Here is a 24,525-nt window from a genome sequence, read left to right on the forward strand (position 1 = left end):
TTGGAGAGTAGTTCTAGCAATGTCTGGGCCTGTCTTAACCTTTGTAAATACAATATAAATAATTGTGTTTTCAACAAAAGACCATTGCTTCCAGCAAGGTTTCTTCTAGGGTAAGAAGCTAACTAATCCAGAGATAAAAACACAATAACAGATTAAAAATTTAGAATTGAGAACTTTGTACTCTCTACAATTTGTGATAGAGTACGTGAGCAGACTGAGTTCCGCATCATTATGCTAGAATATAAATTCACATCAGCGATTTGTGCAGCTTATTTTCATACTTAAAAAAATTTTTTTTAGAGTACCCAATCCATTTTTTCCAATTAAGGGGCAATTTAGCATGGCCAATCCACCTAGCCTGCATATCTTTGGGTTGTGGGGGCGAAACCCATGCAAACACGGGGAGAATGTGCAAACTCCACACAGACAGTGACCCAGAGCCGGGATCGAACCTGGTACCTCGACGTCATGAGGCAGCAGGGCTAACCCACTGCGCCACCGTGCTGCCCTCTTATTTTCATACTTGCTGAACTATAAGAGGAGAGTATAGGCTAGGTACACCAAGAGGAAATATTGGCAGGAATTCTCAGCAGCAGAATTTCTCAAAATGAGGAAAATTTCTTTCCCTGTTTCTCTTTGCCAAACCCACTCCTGAGTGTTTTTGTTGTTTAACTCTGGTCTTTCTTGTTATCTTTCCACTCTCTTTATTGAAAGTGACAGCTTAGACTTTGCTGTCAGAAAAATAAATTTATTTCTCAAAGCAATTGAGTTGGCGAACAGACAAATTCAGTCCATATTTTTTGAATTGATCAGTTATTTCAGGGTGTTGGTCAGTTTTGTTATATAAACATAAATTTTTTTTTTTTTTTGCTGATTTATTTTTGTCTCACCGTTCTTTTAAACACTAATGAGTGGGGGGAAATGACTCCAAAAACATGGGTAAATTTAGACAAACTCATTTTTTAAAAGAAACTGGCCCAGAACTTTGCTGAGATATTCACTGTTGTAATAAGACATCAAGATTGCAGAACCTGATGTACAGCGTAAAAGTCTGAAGAAATTATTGCATCAGTCACTTCAGCTGCTGGTTATGCACTCCCTCATTATCTGACACTTCTTGTTCTGATCTGTCCTTTCCCTGGCCAAAATGGTTGCATAGCTAATTGTTGTAACTAAGCCCCCACCTGTTAAAATCAATAGTGTGATCTCAGCGTCCTGAAAACTACAGCCCCATTTAACCACAAATTTGTCTCATCTTCGTTTAGCTTAATCCACAATTATTACTGCTGCAAACGTCTCTAAATTGCCTAAAGATCTTGCCCTCCCATTTCCCCCTCCCCAATGCTTAATGTTGATACTCGTGCAGTGTAATAACTGATCCCATGTTATTTCTGACCTTTCCGGGACAGGGTTGCCAATTCTGGTTTAGTGTAATCCTGGAGGTCTGATCATGTAAACTTCAGTAATATGACATAAGATTGGATAGGATTTGCGTTTATTGTCACGTGTACCGAGATACCGTGAAAAGTATTGTTCTGCATACAGTCCAGACATCATTCCATACATGAAAAAAAAATAGGACATACGATAGATACACAGTGTAAATACAGAGACACAGACACCGGGTGAAGCATATGCAGTGTAGTACTAAGGAGAGAAGATGATTGGAGAGATCAGTTCAGTCCATAAGAGGCTCATTCAGGAGTCTGGTAACAGGGGAGAAGAAACTGCTTTTGAACCTGTTAATGCGTGTTCTCAGACTTTTGTATCTCGTGCCTGATGGAAGAGGTTGGAAGAGTGAATTACCCAGGTGGGAGGGGTCTTTGATTATGCTGCCCGCTTTCCCAAGGCAGCGGGAGGTGTAGACTGAGTCAATGGATGGGAGGCAGTTTCACGTTGTGGACTGAGCTGTGTTCACGACTCTGCAGTTTCTTATGGTCTTGGGCCGAGCAATTGCTTTCTATGGTGCATCTGTAAAAATTGGTAAGAGTCAATGTGGACATGCCGGATTTCCTTAGTTTCCTGAGAAGTATCGGCACTGTTGTGCTTTCTTGGTCGTAGCATCGACATGGGTGGACCAGGACAGATCATTGGTGATGTGCACACCTAGGAATTTGAACCTGTCAACCATCTCCACCATTGATGTAGATAGGGGCATGTACGATACTTTGCGTCCTGAAGTCAATGACCAGCTCCTTAGTTTTGCTGATGTTGTGGGAGATATTTGTCACTAGGTTCTCTATCTCCTTCCTGTACTCCGACTCATTGTTGTTCGAGATCCGACCCATTATGGTCATGTCATCAGCAAACCTGCAGATGGAGTTGGAGCCAAGTCTTGCCACACCGCCTTGTATGTGTATAGGGAGTATAGTAGAGGGCTAAGTTCGCAGCCTTGAGGTGTCCCGGTATTGAGGACTATCGTGGGGGAGGTGTTGTTTATCCTTACTGATTGTGGTCTATGGGTCAGGAAGTCGAGTATCCAGTTGCAGAGGGAGGAGCCAAGTCCGAGGTTTGGAGTTTTGATATGAGCTTGGCTGGGATTATGGTATTGAAGGTGGAGCTGAAGTCAATAAATAGGAGTCTGATGTAGGAGTCCTTGTTGTCGAGATGCTCCAGGGTTGAGTGTAGGGCCAGGGTGATGGCGTCTGCTGTGGACCTGTTGCAGCAGTATGCGAATTGCAGTGATCAAGGAATTCTGGGAGCATGGAGTTGATGTGTCTCATGGCCAACCTCTCGAAGCACTTCAGAATGATAGATGTCAAAGCCACTGGATGGTAGTCGTTGAGGCACGTTGCCTGGTTCTTCTTACCGGTATGATGGTGGTCTTCTTGAAGCGGGAACCTCTGATCTCAACTTGTACCTACCGTTTGCAAATGTTATTGACTGCTGTGATGAATGTAGAAATTGTTAAATATTCTACTTGATATATATTCCAGTAATGTTTTTAAATGCCTGGGTTAAGGTATATATTTGTTGCATTGATATTATTAAATAACCTGGGTTAAGTTACCCAGACTGTGTCTGCTAAAGCTGTAATTAAGGAGTCATAAAAGGGTGAGGTAATTATTGATTTTAACCACTTGGTTACGAATAAAGGACTAATGGAATTGTATTTTAATTTCTGGAGATTCCCTGGAATGTAGATAATTTATTTGTGGGGGCGGGGGGAAGTAGTGTTTAGTCCTAGCTAAGCAGGTCATGGAACTTAGTGGGATACTTAGTGGGATTAATGGGAGGATCTGGTCTCTTGGTAGTTTTGCAGTCTGTTATAGGAATTTAAGTTTGAATAGCAGTTTTGCCTAATACTGTTGGGTTGAGCAGAAGTGCCGTGAACCTGCTCTTGAAAGGAACCCTCTCCAAAAGCAAATAACCTGTTTTGTGAACTTTATTTTTAAGTGGCATTTGAACAGTATAGGGTTGGTCAATTGGAATTAGTGGCAGGTGTAGATAGTTCATGGTTTTGCTTCTATTTAAGAACTGCTTAACTTTTAATTGTAATGCTATTTCTTTGACGTTAATGTGGTTAATTTTGTGTTTAAATTAAAGTTTGTTCTAACATAAAAGTTAACTATTGGTCAGAGTCAAAACTCCTGGGGTGCAGTATCCTTTCTTCACAGTTTTGCAAATTGAAATAAATTGTTCGGGATTCTTGTTTGGCGCCTTAACAAATGTTGGGATCTGGTATCCTAACATTGCATCCTATTTAAGTAGGTGATGCAGACAATTTGTAAAACTGTAGAGTGGAGTTAAATCTGCTTAATCCCAGAATTCTGATGTTTATTACAGACCAGCACCTGAGACAATAAGTATACCTTTGAGAATCAGAGGAACATTGTTGACAGGCTGTGCCGTTTCAGTGCTATGCTTGATCTATTTACTGCTGTTGAGACCATGACCAACATTTCTTGGCAATAGTTAAACTGACCATCAAACTACTTGAGAAGTCCAAAATATTACAGCGAGTAAATCATTTTTTACCAGATTTTTGGTGGTAAGGCTCAATAAATCCTATAGTATAAACCAAATACGCCCAGAAGAAACTGATATGGTTTGTATTTTTAACATTGCCATTAAAATAGAATGACTAGAGGTATTAGCATCCCCATTTCTAAAGGACAAGTAAATTGACCAAGGCAAATTTAGGCAACACAGCATTTTCAAAGGTCGAATTAAAAACAAAAAAAGCCGGAATGAACTCAGCAGGTCTGGCAGCACCTGTGGGGAGAGAAACCGAGTTTTAAATTTTTAAAAATTTTATTCCAAACTTATTCAAACAGTTACAAAACATAAATAATCCAGGAACACACTCCCCAATTTACAATTTTACAGTCTGTACAAATGTTTCCCCTTTTTCAGCCCGTGCCTCCCCTCCCTCCCCCCGTTACGAACAGCTCCTCCAACGTGGCCACAAACAGTCCCCACTGTGCCTCAAAGCCCTCCGCTGAACCCCTCAGTTCATACTTGATTTTCTCCAACCGGAGAAAATTGTATAGATCCCCTAGCCAGGCAGCCATCACCGGCAGCGTTGCCGACTGCCATCTAGTAAAATTCTCCACCGTGCAATCAGAGTCATTTGCACCATGTACCACCTTAAACTGTATCAAGATCCTCCTCGCATACGAGGAGGTCCAATTCACCCTAAGCAGTTCTTCACTCCCCAACCTATCTCCTTCACCCCCAGCTCTTCCTCTCATTTCTCCTTGATCCTCACCACCTGCATTCCCCCCCCCCCAGTCACCCATACATGTCCCCGATATAGATGCTTCCACATCCGGAAGCATACTTTAATAGGGCAAACCTTGGCAGCCTGGGAAACCCTTTCCACGCTTCTGTACAACGTCCCTTACTTGTAAATATCAAAATTTGCTTCCCCTCGGGAGCTCCACCCTCCCTCAGCATGTAATACAAAACAGATGTTGCAAGTTACAGTGTTAAAAGAGCACAATCAAGAACCCATTCAATCCTATCTCTCCCCCACATTAAACTAAAAACATCCGGTAACCACCGACCATGACTAACTCGTTAAAAAAGGAAATGAATGGCTGCTCCTAGGTAGAACCCTTCTACCCATCCCCAAACGGTGTATTTGACCGTCTCCAAATATAGAAACTCCATGAGGTCGCCCAACCAGGCACTGAGCGGAGTAAGAGACCTCCACCCAAGCAGAACTCCCTTCCGGGCTATTAAGGAGGCAAAGGCGAGGGCATCCGCCTTCACCCCGTCTGCACCACCAGCGAGTCCAAGACTCCGAAAATGAGCACCAACGGACAAGGCTCCAGTTCGACATTAAGAATTTCTGACATGGTGTTAAGAAAGAGACACAAAAGCTTAACAACTTGGGACACGACCAGAATGTGTGTGTATGATTAGCTGGCCCTCGAGAACACCGCTCACACCTGTCATCCACTCCCTTGGACAGATGAGCCATATGCACCACCTTGAACTGGATCAACTAAACTGAGCGCAGGTTGATGTGGAGTTGGCCCTACGAAGAGACTCCCGCCACATCTCATTCACAGTAGGACGCAATTCACCTTCCCATTTTCTCTTCACCTCATCCAACGGAGCCGGCTCTGCTGTTATGATATGACCATAAATAACTGAAATCCCCCCCCCAAACCAGGAAGGGCAGTGGTGCCAGGGGGGAAAAGGAATAGTCTGCAAAAAAAAAAAAAAAAAAAAAAATCACGAATCCAGAGGTATCTAAACAAATTGGCCCCAGGGAGTTGAAATTTTTCCGATAGCTCCTCAAAACTGCCAAACCTTCCCTCATAGAATTTACAGTGTAGAAGGAGGCCATTCGGCCCATCGAGTCTGCACTGGCTCTTGGAAAGAGCACCCTACCCAAGGTCAACACCTCCACCCTATCCCCATAACCCAGTAACCCCACCCAACACTAAGGCCAATTTATCATGGCCAATCCACCTAACCTGCATATCTTTGGACTGTGGGAGGAAACCGGAGCACCCGGAGGAAACCCACACACACACTGGGAGGATGTGCAGACTCCGCACAGACAGTGACCCAAGCCGGAATCGAACCTGGGACCCTGGAGCTGTGAAGCAATTGTGCTATCCACAATGCTACGTGCTGCCCCTCCATGAACAAGTCCCCAAACCACTCCAGACCCTGCCCCTCCCATGTCCTAAATGTCGAGTCCAAGCTCGCTGGCACCAAGAAATGATTACTGCAGATAGGGGCCAACAATGACATGGAGCTAAATTTAAAATGCTATCTGAACTACTTCCAGATTCTCCGGGTGGACACCACCGGGTTCGAGGCAGTCACTAAAGCACCAATTTCAACTTGTACCCAGAGAAGGAGCCAAAACTCCTGTGTAGCTTTGTTATCTCATCCATAGTGGCAACTGGGTCCATGATATAAAGAAACAGATCATCTGCGTGGAAAGACACCCTATGGTCCCTCCCTGATATATCCCCTTCCATTATAGTTGATCTTAATGCTATGGCCAGTGGTTCAATTGCTAAAGCAAAAAGTAGTGGAGACAGTGGACTGTCTCGGACCTCTATTCAATGGAAAATATGCCAACCTCAAAGCATTAGTGCAGGCTCTTAACAGTCTCTAACCTAGACAGCAAACAAATCCAAGAAATGAACTTTTGCCCAAAACTAACACTCCCAAGGATCACAAAGAGAACATGTGCATATGTTCCCCACTCCACTCTATCGAACACTTTTTTGTTGTCCGTGGACACAATCCCCTCTGGTTAGGGCACAAGAGAGGCCGACGTATATTGGCTGACAATTGCCGAACCTTAACGAAGCCTGTCTGGTCTTCCGCGATCACCTGTGAAAGGCAGAGCTCCAACCACAGTGCAAGCATCTTTGAGAATTTAACGTCTGCATTCAAAAGCAAAATGGGTCGAAATGACCCACATTCCATAGGATCCTTGTACTTCAGGATCAGAGAAATAAGAAGCCTGTGCTAGTGTGATGGTCAATGAACCCCAGGGCAAGGAGTCATTGAACATGTTCAGTATTAACAGGATCAACTGACCTGCAAACGTCTTGTAAAAATCGGAGAATCCATCAGGGCCGAGAGCTTTACCCGTTTGCATTAGAACATAGAACATAGAACGATACAGCGCAGTACAGGCCCTTCGGCCCACGATGTTGCACCGAAACAAAAGCCATCTAACCTACACTATGCCATTCTCATCCATATGTTTATCCAATAAACTTTTAAATGCCCTCAATGTTGGCGAGTTCACTACTGTAGCAGGTAGGGCATTCCACGGCCTCACTACTCTTTGCGTAAAGAACCTACCTCTGACCTCTGTCCTATATCTATTACCCCTCAGTTTAAAGTTATGTCCCCTCGTGCCAGCCATATCCATCCGCGGGAGAAGGCTCTCACTGTCCACCCTATCCAACCCCCTGATCATTTTGTATGCCTCTATTAAGTCTCCTCTTAACCTTCTTCTCTCCAACGAAAACAACCTCAAGTCCATCAGCCTTTCCTCATAAGATTTTCCCTCCATACCAGGCAACATCCTGGTAAATCTCCTCTGCACCCGCTCCAAAGCCTCCACGTCCTTCCTATAATGCGGTGACCAGAACGGTACGCAATACTCCAAATGCGGCCGTACCAGAGTTCTGTACAGCTGCAACATGACCTCCCGACTCCGGAACTCAATCCCTCTACCAATAAAGGCCAACACTCCATAGGCCTTCTTCACAACCCTATCAACCTGGGTGGCAACTTTCAGGGATCTATGTACATGGACACCTAGATCCCTCTGCTCATCCACACTTTCAAGAACTTTACCATTAGCCAAATATTCCGCATTCCTGTTATTCCTTCCAAAGTGAATCACCTCACCCTTCTCTACATTAAACTCCATTTGCCACCTCTCAGCCCAGCTCTGCAGCTTATCTATATCCCTCTGTAACCTGCTACATCCTTCCACACTATCGACAACACCACCGACTTTAGTATCGTCTGCAAATTTACTCACCCACCCTTCTGCGCCTTCCTCTAGGTCATTGATAAAAATGACAAACAGCAACGGCCCCAGAACAGATCCTTGTGGTACTCCACTTGTGACTGTACTCCATTCTGAACATTTCCCATCAACCATCACCCTCTGTCTTCTTTCAGCTAGCCAATTTCTGATCCACATCTCTAAATCACCCTCAATCCCCAGCCTCCGTATTTTTTGCAATAGCCTACCGTGGGGAACCTTATCAAACGCTTTGCTGAAATCCATATACACCACATCAACTGCTCTAACCTCGTCTACCTGTTCAGTCACCTTCTCAAAGAACTCAATAGGTTTGTGAGGCATGACCTACCCTTCACAAAGCCATGCTGACTATCCCTGGTCATATTATTCCTATCTAGATGATTATAAATCTTGTCTCTTATAATCCCCTCCATGACTTTACCCACGACAGACGTGAGGCTCACCGGTCTATAGTTGCCGGGGTTGTCTCTGCTCCCCTTTTTGAACAAAGGGACCACATTTGCTGTCCTCCAGTCCTCTGGCACTATTCCTGTAGCCAATGATGACATAAAAATCAAAGCCAAAGGTCCAGCAATCTCTTCCCTGGCCTCCCAGAGAATCCTAGGATAAATCCCATCAAGTCCCGGGGACTTATCTATTTTCAGCCTGTCCAGAATTGCCAACACCTCTTCCCTACGTACCTCAATGCCATCTATTCTATTAGCCTGGGGCTCAGCATTCTCCTCCACAACATTATCTTTTTCCTGAGTGAATACTGACAAAAAATATTCATTTAGTATCTCTCCTATCTCTTCAGACTCCACACACAATTTCCCATCCCTGTCCTTGACTGGTCCTACTCTTTCCCTAGTCATTCGCTTATTCCTGACATACCTATAGAAAGCTTTTGGGTTTTCCTTGATCCTTCCTGCCAAATATTTCTCATGTCCCCTCCTTGCTCGTCTTAGCTCTCTCTTTAGATCCTTCCTCGCTACATTGTAACTATCCATCGCCCCAACTGAAACTTCACACTTCATCTTCACATAGGCCTCCTTCTTCCTCTTAACAAGAGATTCCACTTCCTTGGTAAACCACGGTTCCCTCGCTCTACGCCTTCCTCCCTGTCTGACCGGTACATACTTGTCAAGAACATGCAGTAGCTGATCCTTGAACAAGCCCCACTTATCCAGTGTGCCCAACACTTGCAGCCTACTTCTCCACCTTATTCCCCCCCAAGTCACGTCTAATGGCATCATAATTGCCCTTCCCCCAGCTATAACTCTTGCCCTGCGGTGTATACTTATCCCTTTCCATCATTAACGTAAACGTCACCGAATTGTGGTCACTGTCCCCAAAGTGCTCTCCTACCTCCAAATCCAACACCTGGCCTGGTTCATTACCCAAAACCAAATCCAACGTGGCCTCGCCTCTTGTTGGCCTGTCGACATATTGTTTCAGGAAACCCTCCTGCACACACTGTACAAAAAACGACCCATCTATTGTACTCAAACTATATCTTTTCCAGTCAATATTTGGAAAGTTAAAGTCTCCCATAATAACTACCCTGTTACTTTCGCTCATATCCAGAATCATCTTCGCCATCCTTTCCTCTACATCCCTAGAACTATTAGGAGGCCTATAAAAAAACTCCCAACAGGGTGACCTCTCCTTTCCTGTTTCTAACTTCAGCCCATACTACCTCGGAAGAAGAGTCCCCATCTAGCATCCTCTCCGCCACCGTAATACTGCTCTTGACTAGCAGCACCACACCTCCCCCTCTTTTGCCTCCTTCTCTGAGCTTACTAAAACACCTAAACCCCGGAACCTGCAACATCCATTCCTGTCCCTGCTCTATCCATGTCTCCGAAATGGCCACAACATCAAAGTCCCAGGTACCAACCCATGCTGCCAGTTCCCCTACCTTGTTTCGTATACTCCTGGCATTGAAGTCGACACACTTCAAACCACCTCCCTGAACACTGGCCCCCTCCTGCGACGTCAAATCTGTGCTCCTGACCTCTATACTCTCATTCTCCCTTACCCTAAAACTACAATCCAGGTTCCCATGCCCCTGCTGCATTAGTTTAACCCCCCCCAAAGAGCACTAACAAATCTCCCCCCCAGGATATTTGTGCCCCTCAGGTTCAGGTGTAGACCATCCTGTCTGTAGAGGTCCCACCTTCCCCAGAAAGAGCCCCAGTTATCCAAAAATCTGAATCCCTCCCGCCTGCACCATCCCTGGAGCCACGTGTTTAAATGCTCTCTCTCCCTATTCCTCATCTCACTATCACGTGGCACGGGCAACAACCCAGAGATAACAACTGTTTGTTCTAGTTCTGAGCTTCCATCCTAGCTCCCTGAAAGCCTGCCTGACATCCTTGTCCCCTTTCCTACCTATGTCGTTAGTGCCAATGTGGACCACGACTTGGGGCTGCTCCCCCTCCCCCCTAAGGACCCGGAAAACACGATCCGAGACATCACGTACCCTTGCACCTGGGAGGCAACATACCAAACGTGAGTCTCTCTCGCTCCCACAAAATCTCCTATCTGTGCCCCTGACTATAGAGTCCCCAATTACTAATGCTCTGCTCCTCTCCCCCCTTCCCTTCTGAGCAACAGGGACAGACTCCGTGCCAGAGGCCCGTACCCCATGGCTTACCCCTGGTAAGTCTTCCCCCCCCCCCCCCCCCCCCCCCCCCCCCCACAAGTATCCAAAGCGGTATACTTGTTTCTCAGGGGAACGACCGCGGGGGATCCCTGCACTGACTGCTTTTTCCCAGTCCCTCTTACAGTTATCCACCTATCTCCAATCTTTGGTGTAACTAATTCCCTGAAGCTGCTATCTATGACCCCTTCTGCCTCCCGAATGATCCGAAGTTCTTCCAACTCCAGCTCCAGTTCCCTAACTCGGTCTTGGAGGAGCTGGAGATGGCAGCACTTACTGCAGGTAAAATCAGCAGGGACACTAACTGCATCCCTCACCTCAAACATCCTGCAGGAGGTAACCCAGTGAATTCCATAATTTCCTCAGGGCCCAATAGGGATTTCAACTCCTCCTGGCTCTCCATCTCCACCAATGGGAAGGATAACCCATCCAAAAACTCCTCCATGGCCAAAGCCTCCACCAGAGGTTCATCTATAGAGATCCCTACAGAATGTTTGGAAAGCCGCATTAACTTTAGACGGGAGGGTTTAAACTAGGATGGCAGGGGGGGTGGGCACAGGAGCAATAGGTCAGAAGGTGAGAGCATTGAGGGAGAACTAGGGAATAGGGCCAGTATGGCTCTGAGGCAGAGCAGACAGGGTGAAGTTGCTGAACCTAGGGGGTCTGGTGGCCTGAAGTTCATACGTTTTAATGCAAGAAGTATTACGGGTAAGGCAGATGAACTTAGAGCTTGGATTAGTACTTGGAACTATGATGTTGATGCCATGGATTGGCAGCTAAACGTTCCAGGATTTAGATGTTTCAGGCGGGATAGAGGGGGATGTGAAAGGGGTGGCGGAGTTGCGCTACTGGTTAGGGAGAATATCACAGCTGTACTACGGGAGGACACCTCAGAGGGCAGTGAGGCTATATGGGTAGAGATCAGGAATAAGAAGGGTGCAGTCACAATGTTGGGGGTTTACTACAGGCCTCCCAACAGCCAGCGGGAGATAGAGGAGCAGATAGGTAGACAGATTTTGGAAAAGAGTAAAAACAACAGGGTTGTTGTGATGGGAGACTTCAACTTCCCCAATATTGACTGGGACTCACTTAGTGCCAGGGGCTTAGACGGGGCAGAGTTTGTAAGGAGCATCCAGGAGGGCTTCTTAAAACAATATGTAGACAGTCCAACTAGGGAAGGGGCTGTACTGGACCTGGTATTGGGGAATGAGCCCGGCCAAGTGGTAGAAGTTTCAGTAGGGGAGCATTTCGGTAACAGTGACCACAATTCAGTAAGTTTTAAAGTGCTGGTGGACAAGGATAAGAGTGGTCCTAGGGTGAATGTGCAAAATTGGGGGACGGCTAATTATAACAATATTAGGCGGGAACTGAAGAACCTAGTTTGGAGACAGATGTTTGAGAATAAATCAACATCTGACATGTGGGAGGCTTTCAAGTGTCAGTTGAAAGGAATTCAGGACCGGCATGTTCCTGTGAGGAAGAAGGATAAATACGGCAATTTTCAGGAACCTTGGATAACGAGAGATATTGTAGGCCTCGTCAAAAAGAAAAAGGAGGCATTTGTCAGGGCTAAAAGGCTGGGAACAGACGAAGCCTGTGTGGAATATAAGGAAAGTAGGAAGGAACTTAAGCAAGGAGTCAGGAGGGCTAGAAGGGGTCACGAAAAGCCATTGGCAAATAGGGTTAAGGAAAATCCCTAGGCTTTTTACACGTACATAAAAAGCAAGAGGATAGCCAGGGAAAGGGTTGGCCCACTGAAGGATAGGCAAGGAAATCTATGTGCGGAGCCAGAGGAAATGGGCGAGGTACTAAATGAATACTTTGCATTAGTATTCACCAAAGAGAAGGAATTGGTGGAGCCTGGAGAAGGGTGTGTAGATAGCCTGGGTCACATTGTGATCCAAAAAAACGAGGTGTTGGGCGTCTTGAAAAATATTACGGTAGATAAGTCCCCAGGGCTTGATGGGATCTACCCCAGAATACTGAAGGAAGCTAGAGAGGAAATTTCTGAGCCTTGCCAGAAATCTTTGGATCCTCACTGTCTTCAGGTGATGTCCCGGAGGACTGGTGAATAGCCAATGTTGTTCCTCTGTTTAAGAAGGGTAGCAAGGATAATCCAGGGAACTACAGGCCGGTGAGCCTTACGTCCGTGGTAGGGAAATTACTGGAGAGAATTCTTCGAGACAGGATCTACTCCCATTTGGAAGCAAATGGACGTATTAGTGAGAGGCAGCATGGTTTTGTGAAGGGGAGGTCTTTTCTCACTAACTTGATGGAGTTTTTCGAAGAGGTCACTAAGATGAATGATGCAGGTAGGGCAGTGGATGTTGTCTGTATGGACTTCAGTAAGGCCTTTGACAAGGTCCCTCATGGTAGACTAGTACAAAAGGTGAAGTCACATGGGATCAAGGGTGAGCTGGCAAGGTGGATACAGAACTGGCTTGGTCATTAGAAGGCAGAGAGTAGCAATGGAAGGATGCTTTTCTAATTGGAGGGCTGTGACCAGTGGTGTTCCACAGGGATCAGTGCTGGGACCGTTGCTGTTTGTAGTATATATAAATGATTTGGAGGAAAATGTAACTGGTCTGATTAGTAAGTTTGCAGACGACACAAAGGTTGGTGGAATTGCAGATAGCGATGAGGACTGTCAGAGGGATACAGCAGGATTTAGATTATTTGGAGACTTGGGCGGAGAGATGGCAGATGGAGTTTAATCCGGACAAATGTGAGGTAATGCATTTTGGAAGGTCTAATGCAGGTACGAAATATACAGTGAATGGTAGAACCCTCCAGAGTATTGAAAGTCAGAGAGATCTCGGTGTACAGGTCCACAGGTCACTGAAAGGGGCAACACAGATGGAGAAGGTAGTCAAGAAGGCATACGGCATGCTTGCCTTCATTGGCCGGGGCATTGAGTATAAGAATTGGCAAGTCATGTTGCAGCTGTATAGAACCTTAGTTAGGCCACACTTGGAGTATAGTGTTCAATTCTGGTCGCCACACTACCAGAAGGATGTGGAGGCTTTAGAGAGGGTGCAGACGAGATTTACCAGAATGTTGCCTGGTATGGAGGGCATTAGCTCAAAGGAGCGGTTGAATAAACTCGGTTTGTTCTCACTGGAACGATGGAGGTTGAGGGGCGACCTGATAGAGGTCTACAAACTTATGAGGGGCATAGACAGAGTGGATAGTCAGAGGCTTTTTGCCAGGGTAGAGGGGTCAATTACTCGGGGGCATAGGTTTAAGGTGCGAGGGGCAAGGTTTAGAGTAGATGTGCAAGGCAAGTTTTTTTTTTTTTTTTTTTTTTTTTTTTTTTTTTTTTTTTTTTTTTTTTAATATACACAGGGTAGTGGGTGCCTGGAACTCGATGCCGAAGGAGGTGGTGGAAGCAGGGACGATAGTGACATTTAAGGGGCATCTTGACAAATACATGAATAGGATGGGAATAGAGGGATACGGACCCAGGAAGTGTAGATTGTAGTTTAGTCGGGCAGCATGGTCGGCACGGGCTTGGAGGGCCGAAGGGCCTGTTCCTGTGCTGTACTTGTCTTCGTTCTTTGTTCTTTGGGATGGAAACCAAACTGCAGCCTCAACCTTTTCTTTTTTTTTAAATAATTTTTATAAAGGTTTTCATAAAATATCAATAACAAAATGAGAAAGAAAAAAGAACCCAACAGGGTTAAGTACAAAACACAATCTAAAAAAGCAACCCCCCAAACCCCTCTTTACCCCCGTACCTAAATAATAAATTAACATTAACACCCCGACTTAAGACAACAGGTGTATACACCCCCTCAGACCCTTCCAGTGTAAATAACATAAACACAAATAAAGTAAACCCCCCCCCCCCCCCCACCCCTGAGCTGCTGCTGCCATTGCCCAATGTCTATCGCTCTGCCAGAAAGTCTAACAACGGTTGCCACCGCCTAAAGAACCCTTGTACCGACCCTCTCAAGGCGAATTTCACCCTCTCCAATTTAATGAACCCTGCCATATCGCTGATCCAGGATTCCACGCTTGGGGGCCTCGTATCTTTCCACTGAAGGAGAATCCTTCGCCGGGCTACCAGGGACGCAAAGGCCAGAATTCCGGCCTCTTTCGCCTCCTGCACTCCCGGCTCCTCTGCCACCCCAAATATTGCGAGCCCCCAGCCCGGTTTGACCCTGGATCCTACCTTCCTCGACGCCGTCCTCGCTACGCCCTTCCAAAATTCCTCCAGCGCTGGGCATGCCCAGAACATATGGGTGTGATTTGCTGGACTCCCTGAGCACCTAACACACCTGTCCTCACCCCCAAAGAACCTGCTCATCCTTGTCCCGGTCAGGTGTGCCCTGTGCAGCACCTTAAACTGTATGAGGCTGAGCCCCGCGCATGAAGAGGAAGAGTTCACCCTCCCTAGGGCATCTGCCCACGTCCCTTCCTTAATCTCCTCTCCCAACTCCTCCTCCCACTTACCTTTCAACTCCACCACCGAGGCCGCCTCCTCCTCCTGCATCACCTGGTAAGTTTCCGAGATCTTCCCCACTCTTTCTCTCTTCCCCCCCCCCCCCCCCCCGAGAGCATCCTGTCCTGTACTGTGTGTGGCAGTAGCTGTGGGAATTCCATCACCTGCCGTCTGGCAAACGCCCTTACCTGTAAGTACCTGAAGGTGTTCCCCGGGGGGAGCCCGTATTTCTCCTCCAGCTCACCCAAGCTCGCGAACTTCCCGTCCACAAACAGGTCCCCCAACTTTCGTATCCCTGCCCTGTGCCACCCCGAAAACCCTCCACCTGTTCTTCCTGGGGCGAACCGGTGGTTCCCCCGTAATGGGGTCCACGCCGAGCCTCCACCTTTTCACTGGACCATTCAACCCCCTTGCGTTTCAGGTGACCAACCGAATTGGGGGCCTCCCACTCAGCCTCGATCCAGAGTCAGCCATTTCCACCAAAATAGATCATCCAGCAACTGCTTCGAGAGTACAGGAACCAGGCCTACCCAAGATGGCCACCAATTCCACCAGCAAGACAAAACAAAAAGATCTGTAGCCATCGTCAGCAGACTGCACCCCCACCTCCTCGCCCCCAAACAAATGTGCATACACACAAGTGTGGCAAACAAAAAACCCTAAATTCTACTTCTACTAACTCCACAAAAACAAAAACACTAAGCTCATTATCCAAATTTAAACTACAATAATGAGCTGCAGCTACCCCAACTGCTCCACTCCCGTTAGCTAGTTAACACTTTAGCTAGCGAGGCGGTCCCTGCCCAGAGTGAAGAAAAATAATGACTATTTAAAAAAAAAACCACTCGAAGTAGAGCAAAACCCATTACAAGGTACTCCTACAGGGAACCAGACATTTCCCATAATTATATCACAGAATAAAACGCCCCATAACATTGAGCCCCCCCCCCCCACCCAAATAAAACCTTCAAAACCGCCATCCTACCCAAGAACAAAGAAATGCAAACATGTACAAGAAATCCTAACAACTCCCCACAACCACATACCCACCCCCAACATCCACATACCTCACATAAACCTCAATAAACTCTCACCCAGCCCATGTTTTTTTTTTTACGAAAGTCTCCACATCCTCCGGTCCAGCAAAAAAAGTCTATTGACTCAAAGTCACTCTGAGCTGCGCCGCGTACACCACCCCAAATCGAGCTCCACTCTTATACAGGGCGGCCTTGGCTTTATTTACCCCGCCTGTTTCCTTGCCAGCTGCACGCCAACGTCTTTATTTTATTATTTTATAAGCACCCAATTTTTTTCTAATTAAGGGGCAATTTAGCTTGGCTAATCCACCTACCCTGCACATCTTTGGGTTATGGGGGTGAGACCCACGCAGACACTGGGAGAACGTGCAAATTCCATATAGACAGTTACCCGGGGCCGGGATCGAACCCAGGTCCTCGGCACTGTGAGGCAGCAGTGCTAACCACTGCACCACCTTGCCACCTAGCGCCAAAGTCTTTATACATCCCGGTGGTGTGGCCTTCCCATTTGTAAGAGTCGCCTCCACTCGCTTTATCGCCGTGCCATGTGCTGACGCCAACTCGTTGGGCCTTCTCCAATGCCGACCGAATGGGAGCCAAGGTTTCTTCTATCGACTGCCCTTGCTTCTCAAATTCAGCCGCCAAGATGCCGGTAAGCATCTTGGCCGTTATTGGATGGAAGGAGTCGCAACAGCAGCACTGGCCTCCGCCATTTTCTTCACTGACGAGCCCTGAGAAGTCTCCTCCGTCAACTGATTTCTTTCTACTTTCTTTGCCCTGGCCCTTTGGACATTTCCCTTATGTAGGCACCTTATACCCTTGATCAGGTGGGAATTTAAACAAAAGTACCCCCAGAAACGGAATGAAAAGGGCTAAAAATGCAGTAGCCTGGCAGGAGCCATCTTCCCTCTGCATACCACCACCGGAAGTCCAGAGCAGTGCTTTTTATTTTCAATGGTGGGTATTTGCCCACTGCAACTCACCATTCATAATACCAGTTACTGTGGCACCGGAAGAAAGCTCAGGAAAAAAGATAGCTTTATCATTTGCCCACTGCAGCAGTCTTTGAAAAAGATAATTGCCACTTTGTTTTTTCATACGCTAGTTTTAAATGCTCCTTTACAGTTTTGAAATTCTTGTCGGGTAACATTTCCCTATAAATGTGCATTCTGTGGGTTTTTTAATACAGTAAACCTCTACAAATGGGCATTTCAAAAACTCTTATCTGCAGAAAGCGGAAACTTATTGTCATTCCCAAATAACTTGCATTATAATAAATACAAACTGCACCTTGAAACCATGGGCACACTTGTTATGAACTGCAGATATTATTCAATGCACCAAGTCCATTTACACCAGTTATGGACAATCTAGACTAGTGAATGGGCCGCGTGAGTGGCCCTCCATCATGTCTGTGGGTTGCATGAGTTAAATACAGCACTTACATTATCCACAATCCTATGAATAAGATTAAATACATTTGATACATGCCAAATATTTGATAACCAGTTACAGAAGATGCTTAAATAAATATTCATGTATTAATACAACTTCAAATGGCAAAAGCAAATGTAATATTTGCGCTTGCACTTACATTATTAATGTAACTTCTGGTAGGATTTGTCTCCTCCACAAATTTTCTTCGATTAGGACTAGGCAATGTGCAATCGCTTCTCATAAGCGATTATCAATTCAACAGTTCAGCCTCACTTGAACGTACAGATCTGAAAAGCCGTTCTGCCAGATCAGCAATTTCTTGCACTCTGCGACTCACAGTGCCTGCTGAGTTGCAGACATTTAACACGTTTAATAATTTCCTCTTGGTTTTTAAATCCAGCAAATAAAACATCTGCAGAATCAATTATGCAATCTTTCACTAATTCGCCATCTGAGATGGCTTTTCATTTTTTGCAAGTAACCAAGCATTGGGGAAAGCTAGCCATAAGTCACTGCATCATTCTCATTTAATACTTGTCTAAATACCTGTCTCTGTGCTTTCATCGTTTCCTTCAGATTTGAAAGCTATCTAGCATGTTAGGCAGAACCTACTGGAAATTTTGTCCTGTAAGAGGGACGGTATGTTTCATAATGCCTGTTTACATTGTATTTTTTTTTAACTGCTATTACCTCATTGCAAATTAAGCACAGTGGTCTCTATTGCTGTTGAGTAACAAAATAACCAGCTCTCTTCTACCATTCTGCACTCATCGCTGATTCTTTTTCTCTTTTTGGCTAGTTCGTCCTCTGCATTTCTTGATTTTACTCTTGATTCTCCTTCCTCACCATGCCACTTCAACAAAAATCGAACCATTAGTCAGGAGCAAAGTAGATTACAGCTAACAAAATCAGTAGCAAGAAGCACAACCTCCCCCACGTGCTCTGGCACTGAACACTGTCTCCCTGCGCTTGCGTACTCTGAATGCGCTGGACATTTTGAAATGAAATGAAAAATGAAAATCGCTTATTGTCACAAGTAGGCTTCAATGAAGTTACTGTGAAAAGCCCCTAGTCGCCACATTCCGGCGCCTGTTGGGGAGGCTGGTACGGGAATTGAACCGTGCTGCTGGCCTGCCTTGGTCTGCTTTAAAAGCCAGCTATTTAGCCCAGTGTGCTAATCGCAGGAACTGCAGCATCGCGATCCTGGCGTCATCAGTAAGAGGGCAATCCTGGCAGGAACCTCTTAGTAGCACATCCTGGCGGGATCCTCATAGCAACACGATCACGGACCTGGAATGAACTCAGTGGTGGCACGTTTCCTCTGCCCATCTACACCGTGGGCAAGACTCAATGGGCCTCGCTCAGAGCCTGTATGGGTCACATACAGCAGCCACAGGTTGCCCACCACTGATACACTGACCGTACAAGAGGGTAGCTTTTGTTGAGTTGCAAGCATTGGATGTGAATTATGAACAAAGTACTCAACACCCAACTAAGAGTAGGTGACTACTCAGCAGCTGGGGAGAATGGGATAAAGTAAAGCTGAAATGAGAGGATCACACCTCACTCTAGCAGTATATCGGATACATGAGCTGCTAACCACTCCTTCGGTGCTTCAAACATTAGTAACTGCAGCACATGAGGGAGTGCTGAAGGACATTAAGCTCTACCTACCTCCTCACTATTTAATTGGGATCTCCTAGGCAATCTGACCCTCCAGCAGCCAAGGCTGCCAGGATCAGGAGATCCCTTCCTCAACCAAAAGGGACCCCAGGATAGCAATGAAGTTTGAAACCCAGGAAACAGAAATTAAACTAGAGTTGACTTCACATGCTGCTGCCACAGTTCCAGAATTGGGCACAATCCCAGATTAGTGATTTTAATAAAGGAATACTGCGGGGGATACATCTTATCCTGGAATATTTGACTTATCCTTGCTGTACATACGGTGACCATTTTTGGAAATAATACCTGCCAATAAAAGATCTTGGGTATTCCAAATGTAAAATTTCACTGGAAAGTTTCAACTGACGAATTATTCTCTTATCAACAGAGTGTGACAAATTATTAGTGGCTTGATAAGAAACAACTTAATAAATTCACCGCTGGCACACTGAGCCTCCTCTACGGCTATGTGCTGGTTTCCTCTGCAATGCATAGGATGTTGTCTGTGAAATTCAGACACTTCGACCAGTTTATTATTAAAACATTTTACCCAGGTACCCTTATTTGCGAGATGAACAAAGGACAGTCACAAGTTCACAATTGAACCCAAGTTTATTTTCAAACACAATGAAACAGTTATTCCTTTACTTAAGATTCTTAATACTACCAATGAGCTGGATCAAGCTGCAGGTCCAATCCTCTGAGTCTCGGTCATCTCAGGGCATTTGTCTGCGAAGATGGGTCTTGCAAGCTGCTTCCTTCTGTCTTCTGCATCATCTTCGCTGGGGAGGGTCTCTGGATGCCTCTTCCCTAAACCCCTCTTCGCCCCCAACCAGAAGCTTCTCAGGCCCTAAACCAATAGGGGTCGCAACAGTCAATGAGGTTGCTGATTGGAAGTCTGCAGGACACCAAGGAACCTAATCCCAGGGGTCCATCTTCAGTCGCATTGTCCGTACGTAACCGTATCCCATTTTTGATAGTGGCGGGAAATCTAGGTGCCAGAAAGTCTATCTTAATGTGGGCAATCCACAATAATCAATTCATTTGAGTGGGACCGATTTATCTTCCGATGTCTTCTTTACAGGGCAGGCCCAGATTGCTCCGGCTGTCTGTTTCTGTCCCAGCGCATTCGAGCTTGGCTGTTCGAATTCCCATCAGACCTGTCTGCAGTTCTGACTGTCGTTTGATTTAAAATGTCCAATTCTTAATTTAAAATGTCCAATTCTGTATCGGGCCTAAAATTCAGGCTGTTGGCCATTTTACCACAATGTATTTCAGCGCCTCTTTCAAATCATCTTTAGACATAAAATACATTATTTCAGACTAAATTTCATTGCTAATTTTAAAAATGTCCATGTATTGTATCTTGTTAGTAGGTTTTGTTGCCCTTTTCGATCCCAACAACGTTGCCAATACTGTTGCTAATATTAATGATAATGTTGGTGAACCACAGGCCTTCCCTTATATCGATCAAATTACCACACAACCAGTTAGTTAGTTCAAAAGGTGGTTTATTTACATACACAAGAGTTACCTTGACATGCAAACACAATATCTAGTCCAAGTTAAATTACACCTATCAGCTACAATAACCTATACTTAACTTCAGGGCGACCGGCACTGTGCAAATGGATAAGGCCTTTATCTGGATTTCACTTGGCTGGTTCGAAGAAAGTGGCTCTGTCTGCTGGGCTCAACCGTCAGGTAGCGATCATTGGTCTTGTACTTGGCTGGCTGTTCCTGCTACAATTGGTTTGGCACAGGCCGGATCCAAAAGAGACAGAACACATGGCTGTGTCCTCTTTTATCCCTCTGGGATTTTGGGCTCTTTGGGGCAGTCCTTAACCTTGGACCCAATAGTTCGACAGGGCTCTGATCATTGTCTTCGATTTCGGCCAATAAAGGCGCGGGTGCCTCGTTCGCTGGGTGGGTCCTTATCGGTCATTGACCTTGGCAGTTGTGCTTTCTGAGTAAGGGGGTGGTGCCGATCAGTCTGTGGCTGTACCGGTTGCTTGATTGGAGTTCTATTGTCCTGGGAAAATGGGCCATTGAAATGCAAACGAGCGGGGGATTCAATCAGGCCTGGTTACCTGTGTTTCAGATACACATAGGCTCTGTATCTATCTGAGTTCTGGGTTGGCCATAATTCCCATGGTCCTTTGCAGGTGGCCATCTTAGATGGCTACATCCTGTCCTCTTGATCCTGAACGTGAAGCGTGGTGGATCACACTATCGATCTCTGTTCATCCTTGGTGGACCGGTCACCCTTAGTCAAGGCAAGGTACTACTCTATCTTATGGTTTGGGACATTTACCTAATATTCCGTTAATACATTCATAAATTAATTCATCTCTGACTGTTACTATAATTTAGGTCACTATAAAACATTTAATTTATCCGCACAGTTGACCTCTAGCTAACACTATCTAAGCTACTCTCATGCTGCTGGTGAATATCGAAGAACTTATGTACAGTACAAAATTTAAAACAGCAGCATCACATTTCTACTTAATCCTAATAAAGTTAAAGAGGTACATGGTTTATTCTTAGCAGCAATTGGTACATGAATTTAATTTTGTTGAATTCCAAAGGGGGCTCGGACTATATATCGGGGAGCGGGAGACTTTTTCTCACCATTTACGGAGTCGAAGTGTCTGAATGACACTGCAGATTATTGCAATTACTAGAAGGGCCTCGACTGTGTATGAAAGGGGGTTCCATTTGGCAATATTTTCACACCAAGTGGGGGTTTCGATGTCTGTCTTTATGTGTGATGTAGTGTCCGGGCTGGTGGTGGTTTGTTGGGTGGTAGTGTTCGGGGCTGGTGTGGGGTTTGTAACATGAGCCCGTTGTGCGCGCAGTTGCAGAAGTCCAGCGATGTCAGCAGTCCTTGCTTCATCCTGTGTTTTCTGTTTTCCGTGTAATCCTGGGGGTGCAAGCATAGCATCTGTTATTATCTTTGGTTGATATCTCATTTTATTAGCCTTTCTCTCCTTACTCCAATTACCAGTTATGATTGTCACCATGTGTGACTCCCTGATTTTTTTTCCGAAATACCATTTTGGAGAGACAAGAAAAGCAAAAAAAAAAAAAAAATTTTTTTTAAAAAATTATGTACAGAGACTCTTGCAGCTTGTGGTCGATGCGGGGAATGGGATGACAGTTTCTTCGACCAGTCTTTTCTTAAATCACAACCACGGGAGCTTGAGGCTTATCTCAAGCAGCCGAATTTCAGGGTGGCCAGTTTTATAGAGTTTCGGCCCAAGGTTCAGAGGTAGTTCGTGTGTAGCAGCCTATATAGCACCCAATTGTGTCATCCGTAAATAGCAGGTGGGGAGCGACCAGGGGGTCGCGGAAGGTAAAGGAAAGAAGGGGTGAGCATACGGAACGTGGCAAAATGCATTCTTTAAACCACAACCAAAGGGAGAGCAGAGAAGGTGAAACTAAGGCCTGCCAAAGACAGTGTAGAGAACATTCCAGAGTGTATGAAGTGGTGGGAACATGAGGTACATGTGGGCCACTGCAGGATAAGAATGGGTGGAATCCCCGGGTAGGGCGGGGGTCAGTGGCGTTACTCCACTACCCGAGCTTAACTGACTGGATGCATTTGGGGTCCTCAGGTAGGGCGGGGATTAGTGCCGTTACTCCCTACCTGGGTTATCTGAGTGGACGGTAAGAGTTTGTAGTCATGTGGAAACTGGGCACAAAGACTGGGAGAACAGTGATCTGTTTTCCGACAACTTGTGCCTTTAACTGTCATAGAGCATCGTACCCTCGAATCAGAAGAGTAAATTTGTGTCGGGCGTGTTAAGATAAAAATTGTACATGGAGAAGTTAAAATTAAGGGTCTCTCTGTTTTAATTATGCTTGCAATAATGTAATTGGGATTCTGCAAAGATCTGATGCAGCTTGCAATAATGTGATTGAAAAATTCTGCAAAGTTCTGATACAAAAGTGCAACAAACTTTACTGTTGAGATACCTGCTATTCTTGTAACTGAAAACAAGGAGTTGTGGACATCAGTTATCAAATGTTTTCAGAGGAATGTAATTGGAAGCTAATTGTTGCTAGGGGACCTAATTGATCATGTATGTAACCCCTTCAAGCTAATGAGGAACATGTATAATAAAGGGGAACTGCCACTGTGAAATCGAGAAGGTGACTGCGAGCACTGCGGAGTGCTGGCTCTTCTCCCAAAAGCTTTTGCCAATAAATGGACTTGACTCAACTCATTGGTGTGGACAGGTTATTACCCACTTCAGGCGACATGAATTAAAACCATGTCGTAGGAAAAAGGTGGGCAGGCTCCATCAGAACTTGGACACCTTAATACTTAGGTGGTGTCTCTTTCTCATCATCTGGACACCTCAGGGTTCTGTACCAAACAGTGTTGTAAAAGCATTACCGAAACGAGACTCCATATCTGAATCATCACCATCTCCTGGTTGCCAGACTCGTGTCTGCCGTTTCTGTGCCATGGCTGCGTAGGCCGTCGGATGGTCCGAATCGTCATGCCTTTCTAGTCTGCAAGAGTTGTTGCGGTGCCAAAGAGTGGCTTGTTTGTCGTGAGGCGTAGGGGCGGTGGCAGTGGAGGGCAAGTTAATGTAGTCGGGCTGTGGCCGAGACTGGGGGAGGGCATATAGGGGTCAAAGATATCTAAATTGTGGTTCCAGGGGCTGGGGTGACTGGGGGCAGAGAAATCGCGCCAGTGTTCAGGAATAGTAATCAAATCCGAGAGGCGCTCGCTGTCATCGGAGTCAAGTTCAAGGTGAAAGTCTGTACCTATGAGTGGAGACAAGTTAGGGTCTGTGGGTGTGGACAAGGGATAAATGCTGGCATGACTGGGGTAGGGTTGGCGTAGGGGTTGGACTAGGTTGTCGATGGGCAGGGTGTAATCGTCTCCTATCGCCAGAGAGATGTGGTCGGAGTGGCTACATTGTGATCCGTAGACTTTGAGTTGGTTGATGTGGAACCAACCAGTTTTACCGTTGGGGTACATTATCTTGTACACGGAGGGGCTCACTTTGTCGGAAATGGAGTAGGTCCTGCAAATTTGGGGGAGAGGAAAGAACTGGGGTTGTAAACTGAAACCATTACTTGCTGACCGACTGTGTACACCACGTGGTGGATGGTTTTGTCAAAGCAGGCTTTACTCTGCTTCCTTCTAGTGCCTAATCGGACAGCTGTAGCGAGTTGTGCCGCTTTAATGTTATCTCTAAACTGTTGGACTGCTTTTTCATGGGTGAGGGCGGTTACTGTAGGGCTTGCCAGATCAAGGCCTAATAAATATTCAATACCCTTCATGGGCCGT

At 45.8% G+C, this 24,525-nt stretch overlaps 1 protein-coding gene across 7 annotated transcripts in view; it reads left to right on the top strand.

Annotated features, from left to right (window-relative positions):
* Positions 1–24,525, top strand: part of dcun1d4 (DCN1, defective in cullin neddylation 1, domain containing 4 (S. cerevisiae)) — a 138,899-nt gene that overhangs the window by 84,052 nt on the left and 30,322 nt on the right. The gene's annotated exons all lie outside the window — the stretch shown is intronic.

The sequence above is a fragment of the Scyliorhinus torazame genome, chromosome 3 (genome assembly GCF_047496885.1).
Source record: "Scyliorhinus torazame isolate Kashiwa2021f chromosome 3, sScyTor2.1, whole genome shotgun sequence".
NCBI classification, from domain to species: Eukaryota; Metazoa; Chordata; class Chondrichthyes; order Carcharhiniformes; family Scyliorhinidae; genus Scyliorhinus; species Scyliorhinus torazame.